The 14,982-nt window shown below is 42.2% G+C and overlaps 1 protein-coding gene across 6 annotated transcripts in view; it reads right to left on the bottom strand.

The window, feature by feature from the left end:
• Positions 1-14,982, bottom strand: part of CTBP1 (C-terminal binding protein 1) — a 1,060,098-nt gene that overhangs the window by 868,122 nt on the left and 176,994 nt on the right. The gene's annotated exons all lie outside the window — the stretch shown is intronic.

Below are 14,982 nucleotides of genomic sequence, written 5' to 3'. Positions count from 1 at the left end.
CTTAATTTAAACCAAAACCACTTTTTTAGATGCATTTTATTAAACCGCTTAACTCATTTTCTGGGAAAATGGTAGAGGCGGAGTACTCGTTTGTTATAATCCGAACAGATACTACATTGATTATATGCATCAACAACTTGAAGATCTCTAATATTAGATTAAGCAAGAGACCGGGTAATAAAGGAGATGGCCATGCATTATAAGTGATACAATACCCACTACTGTGCGGATAAAGAATATTGCAAGTCAACTCAGCCTTGCAATATCCTTATATGGTACAGTAAGAGGTACTTTACCACGTGTATACAGAACATAATGTAAGGAGGTGCTCATAGGTTTAGTAACAGCAATCCCAAGAGATAATCCAGAATGGCCATCAAATTTGGGAAATTACTTCTAGAATCATGGAATACACAGTGACAGGGGAGCTTGCTGAGTGCCTTAAGGTTGCACACAGGGATGGACTGGAAACCGAAAGAGGCCCTAGAAATGTTTTTCAAAGTGGCCCCATATTACACAGTGTGAGCAAGCCCAAACCCTTTACCATTAGAACATTTGGAAATAAAATCTGTAACCACACAAAAGAGGCCCATGATGAAGAGGCCCACCAGGAAATCTCCAGAGTTCCCTGTAAAGGATCTAGCATTCACACTGCCAAGACAGCCAAACAAAACCAGCATGCAAACAAGGGTGGCTGTGCACACAAAAGGTCGTTTCGACAACAACTTGACAAATGACTGTACTGTAAATGCAGTATGTGCCATTGTCATTACTCTCTACTCAGTCGTCTGATAGGCTGGAAAACCAGTACATCAGAATAATTTGCACTGTACCACCACAGTGTGTCTCAGGGTAACATCTCATGTACAAATATATATATTAAAAAACAACAAGTGTCATTCAAATTTTGTCCACCTCAGAAAAACGGGGTACATTCCTGGTTTTGGTGCCAAGCACAAGGATACCTCCCCCACCAGCCTTCAAGGACCTCTTCTATGCAGAGATCTCAAAGATGTGTACAGATGTTTCATTACAATCCTTGCTTAAGGAGTAAAGTCCTGGTAAAAAGCTCAACATACATCTATCATTTCAGAAGTACACTCTATGTAGTCCTAGAACACTAGAACTCAGGGTCAATGATTGTAATACCAGACCATGGGCAAGGTTTGCACTCTACCAGCTGCGAGGCTATAGTCATTTGCTATGTGGCAGGGTCAATCTAATCTGTGGGCCTCATTCCGAGTTGGGCGCAAAGGGATTACCGGCACCGGTAAGGACACCAGTGCCGGTAAACCCTTTGCGCCCTATTCCGAGGTCCCAAAGCGGGTCCCTCCTTTAACGCCTGGTCTGACCAGGCGTTATGGACGGGACCCGTTAAGGGACTTCAGAGCTAATAACGGTACCGCAAATTGCGGTACCGTTATTAGCTACTTCCCCATTCCCATTGAGCCCTATGGGGGCTCAAATGGGAATGGGGAATGGATTTTTCAATGGGGATTTACCGGTCCCTCCAAGCTCAGAATGGACCGGTAAGTCACCATTGCACCAAGCCGGAGGCGGTACTGGTATGGGAGGCAGCCATGGAGCTAATTGCTCCATGGCTACCACCATACTCGGAATGAGGCCCAGTGACAGTTGCTTTCCTAGCCCTGCAATTGATTATAGGTTATCGTGATATGCGATTGGCAGTGGCTAAGCCTTACTTTACATGATTGTGGCAACATATCCAGTAAGTGTCTACCTTTTTTCAAATCTCTCTGCAGCCTATGGGCCTCATTCAGAGTATGGCAGTAGGGGGTTAACGGCACCGGTAAGGATGCCAGTGCCGTTAACCCCCTACCGCCATATTCCGAGGTCCCTTAGCGGGTCCCACCAGGAACGGCTGGTCTGACCAGCCGTTCTTAGCGGGACCCGTTAAGGGACAATAGAGCTAATAACGGTACCGCAATTTGCGGGCCTGTTATTAACTCCTTCCTCATTCCCATTGAGCCCTATCGGGGCTCAAATGGGAATGGGGAATTGTTTTCTGAATGGGGTCTTACCGGGTCCTCCAAGGTTGGAATGACCCGGTAAGTCCCCATTCAGAGATACCAAACCCGGACCCGTGTTTGGAGGCAGCCATGGTGCTATTAGCACCATGGCTGCCTCCAAACTCGTAATGACCCCCTATGTGTTTTTTTTAACTGCATGCTTGGCGACTTTTGCTGCTCTCCTTCCTGGACCTCCTCTCTCTTCCCAGTCTCTTTACCACCCCTGCCCACCCCAATTGGCTACTGCTGAAGTCACATGACCGACGCAGGAAGTCTCCGAAATTACAGCTTTGTCCACGTTCATTTGAGTCTGATCATGGGTACAAGAGTGTATTTTTTAACGCCAACTCAGGAAGTCCGGGGAGAGGAGTAACAACGGCTATCTCCTGACTATTTCCTACCTCTGCCCACTATGATTGGCTACTGCTGAGGTAAAGTAAGTGGCACACTAGCCCTCAAATCTATGTTTTTCAAGGCAGCGGTGCCCGGGCACTGAGAGAAGACCAAAGTCAAAGAGCAGAACCTGTTTGCATGTTTGCTGTGGTGCACAAGGGCTGCCCCCCTACAATGCACAGCCCAGAGCGCTAAGCTGCTTAACAACTATGTAAAACACTCTGCCATTCTATGAATCTTCCTCAGTATCCCATTTGTAACGCATTGCTGCTCTCATTTTATTTTGCTGCCTGACATTCTAGATTGATTGGCCTAGATTAATGTATGCCCCACTGTATCTTTTGCCCTATATTATTTTTGACCCACTGTATTTTGCTCCCTAGCCTCCGAAATCATTATGCTTATGTTTATTGGGTTTATATAGTGCTTTACGCCAATGCGCTTTACATTATAACAGCAACAAGGATACAATAAAACAGTACAAACAATTACAAAATATGAATCAAAACAGTAAATTGAACAATTTGCCTATGAAGATTAACAAGAGAGGAGGGAGTGGAGAGGGTGAAGGAAGTGGGAAACAGGAAGATGAAAATGCTGGGGATGAGAGAGTAGGATAGGGGACTTGAGAGGAACGGAGTAGGAAGAGAATGTAGTAGTGAGAGGGTATAAGGGAGGAGAGAAGAAGGTGAAGGAGGGGATTGGAGTGTCATGGTGTGGAGTGGAGGGGAAGAGATTTCATTAGCCCTAGAATACATTTAGCCCCCCCCCTCCCCTCTATTAAAAGTCTGCTTAGATGCATTTCTCTCCTTGAGGTTCTAGATTAATTGCGTGCTTGAGCTTGGTATTCCCAGTGTAATGTGTGCCCTAGATAAAATTGTATGTTAGGTTTATTTTTAACTTGCTGTATTGTGTGCCCTGGCACCCTAGTTTGTTTGCCCTGTATTGATTGTTGCCCACTGTATTGATTGCTAACACTAGAATGATAGAACTCTCTTGTTGCAAAACTGATTTAATTAATGCATACCCAGATTCATGTTGCATATCCAATTTGTTTGTTGCATACCTTGCTTATTTGTCCCATAGATATATTGATTGTAGCATATCCATGTTTAGTTGGTGCAAAGTTGGATTAGATGCTGCAAAATACATCACCTGGATCACTGGCTGCACTGCTTGACTAATTGGTGCCGAAGTGCAGGTCGGTCTTCGTTTGCCATGCTACATTAATAGTAGATTTTATTTGCATAGCAAGATTATTGCTGTCCAACTACACGCCACTCCTTCGCTAATGTGGATGAAAGGTGCAGTTGGAGAACATGTGACGTCAAGAGAATGTTAAGATGAAAGGTTGGTGTAGTTGAAATCTGATGAAAAGGATAAATAAATAAGGTTTTGTACTAATTCACGGTGGCTAGGACTTATTCATCCTTGCACCAGTCTGGTATAGTTAGAGAAGTCCATTTAGAAATACATATACGCTTGCTGAAAAAATGATGTCCCGCTTTGGCACACAAAACAAAAAGATTTGTATATATGCTTGTTAACGACAGCAGAAGCCTTTTTTATGTACTTCTAAACTTGCAGCTAATTTCCAGCTTGATGCGAGCTGACCTAGCTTCAAATGGAACACAGATGAGAGTTTGCAAGTTTAATTGGGATTCTAGGATAAAACTACTCCGAGCCCATTTAGGATTTGAAGGGAGTGTACAGGAAAGTTCTGATTTTGGCTGCTTTCACATATTCATATTATTGTACTAGTTGGGAAGAACCTCCTTAATGAGGTAAATGCTTTTGCTATGCTCATTGGTGACAATGTATTGAAAATGCTATATAAGATGATGTACCAGGGCAGGTGTCTGCAGGATCTGGATTGTCTGAAGTGTTTTGTTAGTGTATGCTTCCTATGTGAACCTCCGAGCTGCCACTAAATATCTACCAAACAAATCACACCAAATTGAGTCTGAATTTTCCTCGTCACTGCATACATTAATTGTTTCACCTCTAGTTTAATTATTTCCTAGCTTTAATTTGTTAGATTCGATTTGGGCATATCCAGACAAGCTGTGATATACTTTTGATTATTTTGCTGCATAGACTGATTGTTGCATAGCTATATTCATTTGATTTATAGCTAGATTAGTTAGTGCTCAACTAGATTTAATGTTGTATATCTGAACTGTTTTACTGTCCAACCGTATTTCGCTTCATGTACCCTTTGTCTACCCCCTCCTCACCCCAACTTAAAAACTCCTAGCGTCTCACACTATACAAAAACACACATTACAAGCTCGCCTCACCCAGAGTTATGCAATTCATCGGTCTTGGGCTCTCCCCTTCACATAAACATACACCCAAGTGTCTCCACTATACATAGAGAAGGGAAACCACACCAAGAACCATGTACTTTCGGTCTGCATCCAACAAGAACGCAGATTCCATGTATGTCCCTCCCTCTTTATCCTCTAACACCCACCCCCTCGTCTCTCACAGTGCCATGCCCAGCAAAGCGAGCATAAATGGCTGAATGACACTATGCAAGATCGCTCTCCCTACTTACCAGTTTTTCAGAAGCATCCATCTTTTTGTATAACTCTGCCGCTCCGTCCCCAAAGCTCCACTCAATAATTCCAAACTAATTCAAATTAGATATCTGCCAAACACACACTCACAATAAAGTATCAGCACTTACACTTAAATTATACATTCAGACACTGCATAGCAATAATGTGTATTACTTTGTTCTTTCAGTTAGAGCAAGATTTAACGGTTAAAGGGTTTTAGGCGTCATCGTCCTTTTCATTCCAGTAATTATTTTGTTCCTACTGAAATAAACATGGATTTGTGTAAATATGACCCATCTGTTATGGAATTTAAAGTGCAGAGTAATAGATGCAATGAAATAACATAACATAACGTGATAACATTGTTAAAGCAATATTTCACGTAGATATTTACTATCATGCAACATGTCAGTAGCAATTACTTCAGACAAACGTTTGAAATGGACAAACATATGTAACGATACGCATGGGGGAAACAAGTTAATCACTTTAAAACACTAACACTTCCAATTTTACTCGGACAAATACAATTAAATCCATGTAAATCTGTAACAGTTAGCATGTACCTCATTAGAGGTTACTGAAATTGCACACAAACTGTCAAGACTCTTCCACTGTGGCATTTTAATTGAAAGATGCCTCCAAGTTTGCATTTGCCGAAAGCTAATTTCATTACTAATTCTCTGGTGCAATCTTGTCAAAGAATAAAATTACCTCCCAAAACAGTTCTGCAAATTGCAGAATGTTACTTCAAGCTCGCAGCAGTAAAGGTATGCAAATGAGATAAATTCTGCTTTTATTTTGCATATGCTTGTAAAAAATTAAAACGACATAACCTGTTGCGCAAGCACCCAATCTGCATTCATTTAAGCCTAAAGAATTCAAATATGGTCTTCAATATTAATGGATGATAAAAAAAGATCTTGAAAACATTTGTCCACAGTATTTGCTTGTAAAGTGACATTTTTGCCACTATGGATCAGCAGCAATTAAGGTAGTAAATTCCTTTCTTTCTTTAAATGTAAAAAAAATAAATGGATAGGGCGCCACCTATAAAGCTGATAAAATTGGCATAGGAGTACCGATGTGATAACAGAGACAGCGTATTGGTGGCATTTGGCCTTTTACCCATTATTGACTGACCACGTATTGCCATGCCCACCCACTCACTACCGCCAATCTCCACCCAAAACACACTCTTCTGGGATTTCTTTGAGCTAGCTCTATTGTGCAGTAATGCTTAAGTATGAGGCTGCCACTATAATTCCTAGAAATTCTTCTGAAGTGTAATGGCTTAATTGCAGTGTATACCAGTGTGCCTTCAGCTACTTGAATTTTAAGCAATGTGTGTCCTGGTATTGTACTTCTGTTAAAACTAAGCATTTGCTAAACCAACAGTTTGGCTCTAGATTAGATAGGCATTAGATGGGCAACTGTCAGGCAGTCATCGTATGCCTAGGTTATCACACCATTTGCCAACTGTTGCCATTTTATGGGTTGGTAGGAACATTATGGTAGCGCCTAGCAAATGACAATCCCATGCCTACGCAAAACCAGCACATTTTTGATTTTGTCAATGATTATTCACACTGTCATCTCACATCACATGTCAGGGGAAATCCCTCAGACTGTCCTTTAATTTAGAGAAAACAAGTGTAGTGAAAACCTAGAAAATACTAAACAGGTCTGTACTTCGTCTTCAGGTTTAGAGCCACCAGATTGTATTAAAGTGTGAATCCGAAACTGACAGAAGTTGAAATAAAGTAAAAGAAAAACAGCCAATCACCTGCTTTCTTGGGAACACTTGACAACATAAAAAAGCATAGTCTAAAAGTGAAGCAAGTTTAAAGAGTATTATTACGGATTAAACTTGACTTTTAAATGTAGCATGTCCTACCAAGTAAACCGTTTTTGGATCTAGTCTCTGTAAGAAAAGAAGTCCCTCAAATTAAATATTTTGGAGTCTTGACACACTATCCATGTACATTGAATCTGTACACTAAGATCGTCTATCAAAGGAGGTCTCAATGACACAGGCAGGCTTGCAGGGGAGTCAGTAGAAAACTGTGATATTGTCGCCTTTTAGGGGTTTTAGACTTAAAAACTACTTAGTAACGTTAGCAATGGAGCAAGGGGTTCGTTAAACTATTGAATTTGGTTAAAAAAAAAAATGGGGTCAGAATACGAACATACTTTCTTTGACCTCTTTACTGCGGCAATGAATCGCACCTTACTGCAGAACCTGCAATCATAGCTAGCAGAGTTCATAAGGGTGTAGCTAGCCACACCCTGAGCAACACATAGGGCTAGCACAGGACGGGTCATCAGCATGCAGCCATGCAGAGCTGAGGGGTCAATTTCCCTCGCAAGTTTATTATTGGGTGGAAGATGTAGCTTTGAAATACATTTTCCCCATGGTAAAACTACCGAGGAAACATCAATATCATCTTACTTTAGAAATAGCGGATCAGCGATATCAAAAGCTTGTTTACAGTCTTTTCAAGAGAAAGGATAAAATCAAATAGATTTCCTTTCTAAATTATGAATCTGCGTGTTCGGTCATATGCACACGAAAATAGCATAACACACCAGCAGTGGCATGGCATGACATGACATGGTCTTAAAGGACCCTCAGAATGATATTGTGCTTCAGGGTGAAAAGGAACTTTCTTTTCATCCGAAAAAAGGTACGATCTGAGGCCCAAGGACTAATATATATATATACATTGTTATAAGTATGCCAATCCACAACATGTATTTATTATACAATCATAATGTAAAGCTGCACATCAAACCTGCATGCACACACCTACAGTAATTGCATCCAAATAGTCAAAATAGAAGGATATAATGAAGTATCTGCTAAAATCATATTCACAAAGAAATTGGTTGGGCACGTTTCCATTGATAGGATACCCATCATGAAACCAAAAATATTTTTCTCTGTGTAGCTTTAATGTTTGGCTATAATAATGGAACCATCTAAATTACAGTGATTCGGCGTAGCCAATTAAAAATGCAAAATATTCAATTGTGCTGCAACTTTATTACGATGCACAGAATATGACATTTATACATTGCCCGCTCATTTTATTTGTTTTTATTATTGTGATATAGTCCTCATTTTATTTGTTTTTTATTATTGTGATATAGCTAAAAGAAAATGTAACTTTTCACACACTCTTTTAAAGATATTGAAGGAAAAGAAAAAAATCTAAATACAATTATAAACAGCTAAAAAAATAAAAATAAAATAAAAAGTGCAGTTCAATTCTGAATTAATCTAACAATTAAGATTACACATTTTCATGACACTTGTTATAAACTTTGGTTGCTGCAATCATCAGAGATATGTGGTTCCAGTTTAAATTTTGAATCCAAAAACATTTTGTGTACAGAGACGCAGTGCCTGAAATACAACGCTCAAATATTAACACTTGGAATTCACGCAATTTAGGACACTTCACAACCCAGTGTTCAAGTGTTTCTAGATTTCGCAGCACCTGACACAGCCTACAATACCGTAATTCATATCTAAGGTTTGTTCTACATTCAATTATTTCATGAGTCTTATGCAGGTTCAGGGGTATTCACATAAGATGCGTACGTTCCTATTTCAATGGGTGCTTGATTAGGTATGTGGGTATACAGTTTCTCTTCTTCTCTATCAGGGTCAGCACTGAAAATAACCTGTAAAAGGAGACTGAATCAACTATTTGACACCAGTCTACATCTCAAAAGGATTTCCTTATTCTTTGCAGATTTTCAATTAGGTACTGCCTGGTAGCACCCATGTCCAGGATTCGATTGCAAGTATTGCCCAGGCCATGAAAACGTCACAATCACTATTCCTGAGGGGGGAGAATAAAGAATGTGCAGTATTGTCCCAAATGTTGCGATATAGCAGGATTTTTGTGCCACTTAATTCTGGTAATCAGTGATGCGAGTGCCAGCTCAAATATGACCACTGCACTGGGGATAGAATTTGGTAGGGAAGGAACCCTTTTCCAAAGGATACCCTCCAAGTGGTTCCCGTGTAAGTCCTTCAGATGTAGAAATTCAGCTCCATATAGCAAAGAAGGTACAACCTTGGAGTTATAATAACAAACAATACAGAGAGCAGAGAAAATGCCATACTTACGATAGAACCCCATCATCTGGTCTGCAAATATGAAGACTTTCTGGCCCAAGATATTGAATAAACCCACCGTACAGGGTTTAGATGAGATCCGAAATCCCAGGTACATGAAGTCCTTTACCTAGTCTCAGTGGGTATCACCAATATGCCAGTTAAAGGATGAGAAAAGTACTTATCAATACAGCAGTCGGGGTCAGACTGGCCTATAGGGCAATGCCCGAACCTAAAACGCAAAATGCTAGCGTCAGCCAGTTTTTTGGGTCAAAATGGGCCACTTTTTTGACCAATGTGGGCCAGTTCGATGAATTACTTCACTATGTAGCTAGTAGTTTTGACCATTGCTGCTGAATAAATATTCTTTAAATTGCACATTTTGCATCACATTTTGTCTAAAAACTCCCCCTTTGGTACTATTCAAACAGTCTGTCACAAAAAGAATGAATTGCCATTTGAACTGTAGGCCACGTTTTCATTGGTGCCCGAGACAATTATATGCCCTAGTCTGACACTGACAGTAGTTCTCCAGGGCTCCAATAGATCTTTGTAACCCAATAGGAGTTCCATCTAGTAGGCTTAAGTCACCGGCATATGCCAGACAATGAAGGGGAGTAGATCCTAATTTAGGAGGAAATGAAATTAGGTTTCTTTCTTTGGAATATGGGTACAGCCAGGGTCAACTCTCTCGCTCTTCTCAAGGAATCAGACTTATACCAATTACATGGGTTCATTAAGGAATAGATTCCAATTACTTTATTAACTATGGAAGACTACAATAACAAAGACTGGTCTGCCACATTTTAATTTTGGCCATTAAAGGCCTCCAGAGATCCAATATTGCTGCGGTATAGCCTTATTGTAGGGGAATACAGGTGGGGTTTACATTTGAATAATCAAATCGCAAAGCACATGCAATTTGTCCTAAATGCCCCATTCACTGACATAGCTTTTATAAAATTGGTGCCCCACCACACATTTTATTTGCCATCTAGTATTTAGTCACTTCTTGGACCATGCAGCTAAATACTCATTCATGATCATTGCACTCGCTATGGTTTGTCTTTGAAAGGCCTAAAACCTGTAGGGACATCAACTGGCTTTAGACAGCACTGCCACATGAGCTCTTAGTTTCAGTCTGTCCACCTGCCCGGGACTCCCTCTCAGGTAATCTGATTCTGTCATGGGAAAGGTGTGAGGGATTGCCATTACCACTACCAACAGAAAAAGCACTTTGGGTATGATGCAAGAAGGCAAAATTCAGTTGTCACAGTGACAGGGATTGGGCCTCTTAACAAACCCTTGATTTTATCAAATCCCCTGTGATGTTGTATGTTTATAAAGAAGGTGTCTCCCTGATTCATCTTGAACTTTTAAGAACAGAAGAATTCCATTAGACCCTGTTGGATGAGCTGTCCCTTCCAGAACCCTAGGAAAGTAGATGTTCCAGGATAGAGGTGCCCTCTGTCTCTTAACTATCCCCAGAGAACATTGGGGGTGACTGCAGTTGGACCAAGATGTGCAATCTCTGCCAGCTGGACTAGTACTGGGGCACCTTACTATAGGTGGAGGAGTCACGCAGGGGCCAGCTAGTCTGTCCAGACTGAGAGCAAAGAGGAAAAGGACTCATCAGAGCCCTCGGAGTTGGAGTCACAGCACTTGCAGAATCAAGGAAGTGACTCTGGCTCTCCCCGCTTCCCCAAATCATCTCAATGCCATTTTTAGCGCTCTCGTCATCATCCAGGATTCTGTGGAGGTAACAGCCAAAGTCATCCTCATCCTCGACGCTCGAACCTCCTTGCATCACAGAGCCCGCTCGCCACCAAAGCTCCACCATCTCTGCATTCGAGACCTGCAGAGACTTCCAGTGTCTCCACCTCGACGCTGCCGCCTGGTCTCAAGCTTTTTGGGGATCCTGATGAATGCTGCTGCAAAACCTCGATCCCCAGCCAGCCGAACCATTTGCCGCTGAAGGCCAGTCCCTGCTTCTCCCCGCCAACCTCAAAGACATCAGCCCTCCCGGCGCCACCAACCTGACATCCCCCGCTGCCCCAGTATCATTGCCCTGCAAGCCCTCGCTGCTGCCGAGCAGAACTTTATCATGGGAGACGGACCCACCACTCCAACAAGACATCAGCTCGGCACCAAAGAGCACTGACACTGATTAGACAATGAGAAGCCAGACCTCCTCCTTGCTTCCATTGGACCATTGCATTCTCTGCATCATAGGGGAATGTGTCAGTTGGGAGCAAGACATCCCCTCAGAAAAGGATCAAACTGGACTGAAATATGTATATTTCGTATAATTCTCAGTACAGACAATTTTTAAGAATGCAGCTTTAACAAATTAGCATATAGCCATTACAAAACATTAGTATCATTAATGCTTGAAAGAACCATCATTGCCTCTGCTGTAGTTCCCTAATCCACAATCTTCAGGTATCTATCAAGTTATTGCAGATCAGCATGAAATGTAGCAGACTTTCAGTATTCCTGGATCCACACACACGCAGCTTAGTGTTTGCAAGCTAATTCTTGCTCCCCCTTAAAGGTAGGACGTTCAGTCGCGCCATTAAAGTAATCCTTCGATATTCTAAGGATCGCATTTGTACAATCACATTATCAGCCCAGGGCATACGGCATGCAGCAATAAAATGTTTTCATGAATGTAAATCTGTGCTATAACTTGAAATTCTTCGAAATAGAATGGACAAATCTCAAACAGCCATGCCAGACTTAAATGGTCACACAACCGAAAGGTGTACCGCTTCAGGCATATTTCAACATGCATCATGGGCCTGAAGGCAGGCTTTGTAGAGCAAACAAATGACTGGAAAACTAACCTTGTAAGCCAACACGAAACTGAGAGGAGTCTTTCAGGTTACTCACACCAAAATATGCCATACCTGTGCACAATAGTTCAACCAAGAAACTTGGGAAATTGGACTCTGTTGCTTCATTTTCCCATCCCCCTCCTCTCTTGAAATACATTTGAACCCGGAACAGTACGAAAACTGCATCCAGATGGACAACACAACAACATAAACCGCCACACCAAGCTAAGACTGGAATGCAAACAGTTCATTCTAGCTGAAAGTGTAAAAATAATGAGGGCTACAAAACGTAGCAGTGCAAACACATGGTAGAATCCCAACTGCGCCTACTCTGAACTGTAAAGTGGATCATGGCCATGGGCACCATTCATGTGTCTTCTTCAAATCTTCTATTCAACCCTGTTCAAAAACTGCTTAGCTCTCCTTAAAAACAATAAGCACACACATCATGGGTGTAATACAAAGGGAAAAACGCAATTTAAGGAAAGGGAAATCGGTGGAAAACACAGGGTTTAGTACCCAGTAAATGTTACCAGCTATAAAAAAGATGAAGCTACGAAAGGTTGGGAAAGCCAACATTAAGGTCCCAACATTCCGTCTAAAGATAGCAGGCTGTCTGGAAAGATTAGGAAAGCTGATTCTAAGGCACACGCGCTAGGTCCAAATGAGCTATTTTGCCTAATACAAAAATCATCAAGCAGCAGCACACTCCTAAAACTCTCACCACACAACTACTTTACAACAATCACTTTAAATCTTAGGCACGTTACAGCCAGACTGGAGTTAAATGAGTCTCGTGAAACAGTGGTTTAGCGTGAGTTATGTTACATTTGGAGAGTGTTGGTGTGAGTATTGTGGAAATGCTTGGTATGAAATGAGAGCCTGTACCATAAATTGGCATTAAAAAGCTTTGTAGACAGACACACACGCGCTCATTTTGAGAAGAAACATTAAACAGTAACGCAGAGACGCACACATTTTTGTTAAAGAGTACTGTTGACTGATTGATTCCGGGGATAGGCCCTGTCCTCATTTCCGGGACCAGAGACAGAAATACACGTCCTTGCTGGCAATATAGCATGAAGCCATCTGTTGAGTGCCTCCGTTCTCGGACCTTGCTGACCCGCCATTTGGTTGCCCTATCCCCTTTCCATTGAGGGTGTGTATCTTTCAAATCTGCATAAAAAGCGTTTGCATAGCATATGGTTCCCAAAGCGCACAATGAATTCCCCCGCCAGAGCTCCTGCTGGCATTGATGGAAGGGAGGAGATTAAAATGGCAAGAAATTGGAAAACTGGCTCAAGGAAATGAGCAGAAACATGATTAAATGTAGGAATATAGATTTTGGGAGGACATGGGAGCTGAAGCTATTTTAGTCTCAAATGCATAATTTATGAGAACATTGCAAAACGCACGACCATACACAATTTCATTTTAGGATCAACATACAAACGAGGTACTAATGTATTTGGCATTTTGCCTGTGTGAAGTCCAAAGCATATGGTGTCTGTTTCTGATTTTCACACAATACTGATGCACTTGTCCAATATTTGTTCATTCTGTCCATCCAGCATACGCTGCCTTGAAGCCCTTTCGTTAAATAGTATGTGGGGATTCATTTCATTGCAAAATGGCACGGAAAATCAAACTGAAACAGAATGTCCCCACCAGCCACCATTCAGAAAACAAAGGGCCTTAATGAATCTGCGCTCACAGCTCGCCCCCGCGTGAACTTCTAATTCCCTGCTGCAAACGGGGAAATCCCTGGCCGGTCCAAGGGAAACCAGCTGACTAGTGGCCATCTCTCTTTGCACATTTGGATAAACCAGGGCTGCCATGAACCATGTTTTATCTACAAACGATTATCACAAATGAATGGAACAGCACATTAATTGCAATCAATGTTGCGGATTCCTACAACATACCAGTGTGCCTTTTAAATACGAGTAAAATAGGTCAGGCCTTTTAATCTGCAGATTTCATGGTTTCTCCTGCAACAAGACAAGCCGTCAACGTGGTGGAGGGGCAGGGGTAAAAATACATTAAGACATTTCGCTGATAAAAGGTCAAAAGATAAAAGGTGTCACTGCTTATTATAAATGAAACATGATTTTGCCTCAAAACCACAACAAATTGCAAGCAGACCTAATATTTCGTCATAAATCGTTACGTTGCTGAGGGAATCCATACATTTTCGCATTCATGTCCGAAGGGGCAACGTTGGGGCTGTACGAACTCGGTTCCTGCCCTGCCAAGGACCATATATGCCAGCGAGTGAGATAATGGAAGGAACAAGTTACTTACCTGTAACTGTTGTTCTCCAGCATGGGTCTGGCATGGATTCACATGCTCATGAATATTCCCCGTCGTCAGGCTGGGAATCCTCGGTAAAGAAAAAACCAGTATCAGTTTCGTTTCTGATCTGTCTTTCGTAGTAATAACCAATCACTGGTCTCTGCGTCATACTGACCACAGCCAATGACTGCCCTCTACCTAAGCACCGCCTCTGGCAGCCATCTTCAGATTTGGAAGCACGTGAAGTGGCAGTATGACCAAGTGAAGAGCCGCAGAGGGGTAGGCGGGAGGGATCGCATGTGAATCCATGCCAGACCCATGCTGGAGAACAACAGTTACAGGTAAGTAACTTGTTCCTTCTCCAGCATGGGGTCTGGCATGGATTCACATGCTCATGAATAAAGAATACATAGCAGTACACACATGCACAACCACGGGAGGTGGCAAAGGCTCAACATTAAGCATCACATCAACTCAACATTAAGCATCTTACCTCCTCACCAGGCTCACCTCAGGCGAACAGGTTGCGCAGCACTGCTTGGCCGACCCTGGACTCCTCCCTGGAATCCCGGTCGACGCAGTAGAATTTCGTGAAGGTGTGCGTCGACCTCCACGTAGCAGCCCTGCATATGTCCAGCAGGGGCACACCAGATAGGAACGCCGTGGTAGCTGCGATCGCTCTGGTGGAATGGGCTCTCGGACGGCCAGGCAGCGGTCGGTTTGCCAACCGGTGA

This window comes from Ambystoma mexicanum, chromosome 6q (assembly GCF_040938575.1).
Source record: "Ambystoma mexicanum isolate Mex_15411 chromosome 6q, UKY_AmexF1_1, whole genome shotgun sequence".
NCBI lineage: Eukaryota > Metazoa > Chordata > Amphibia > Caudata > Ambystomatidae > Ambystoma > Ambystoma mexicanum.
Note: the sequence above shows the minus strand (reverse complement) of the source record. Positions and strands in the feature narration are given on the sequence as shown.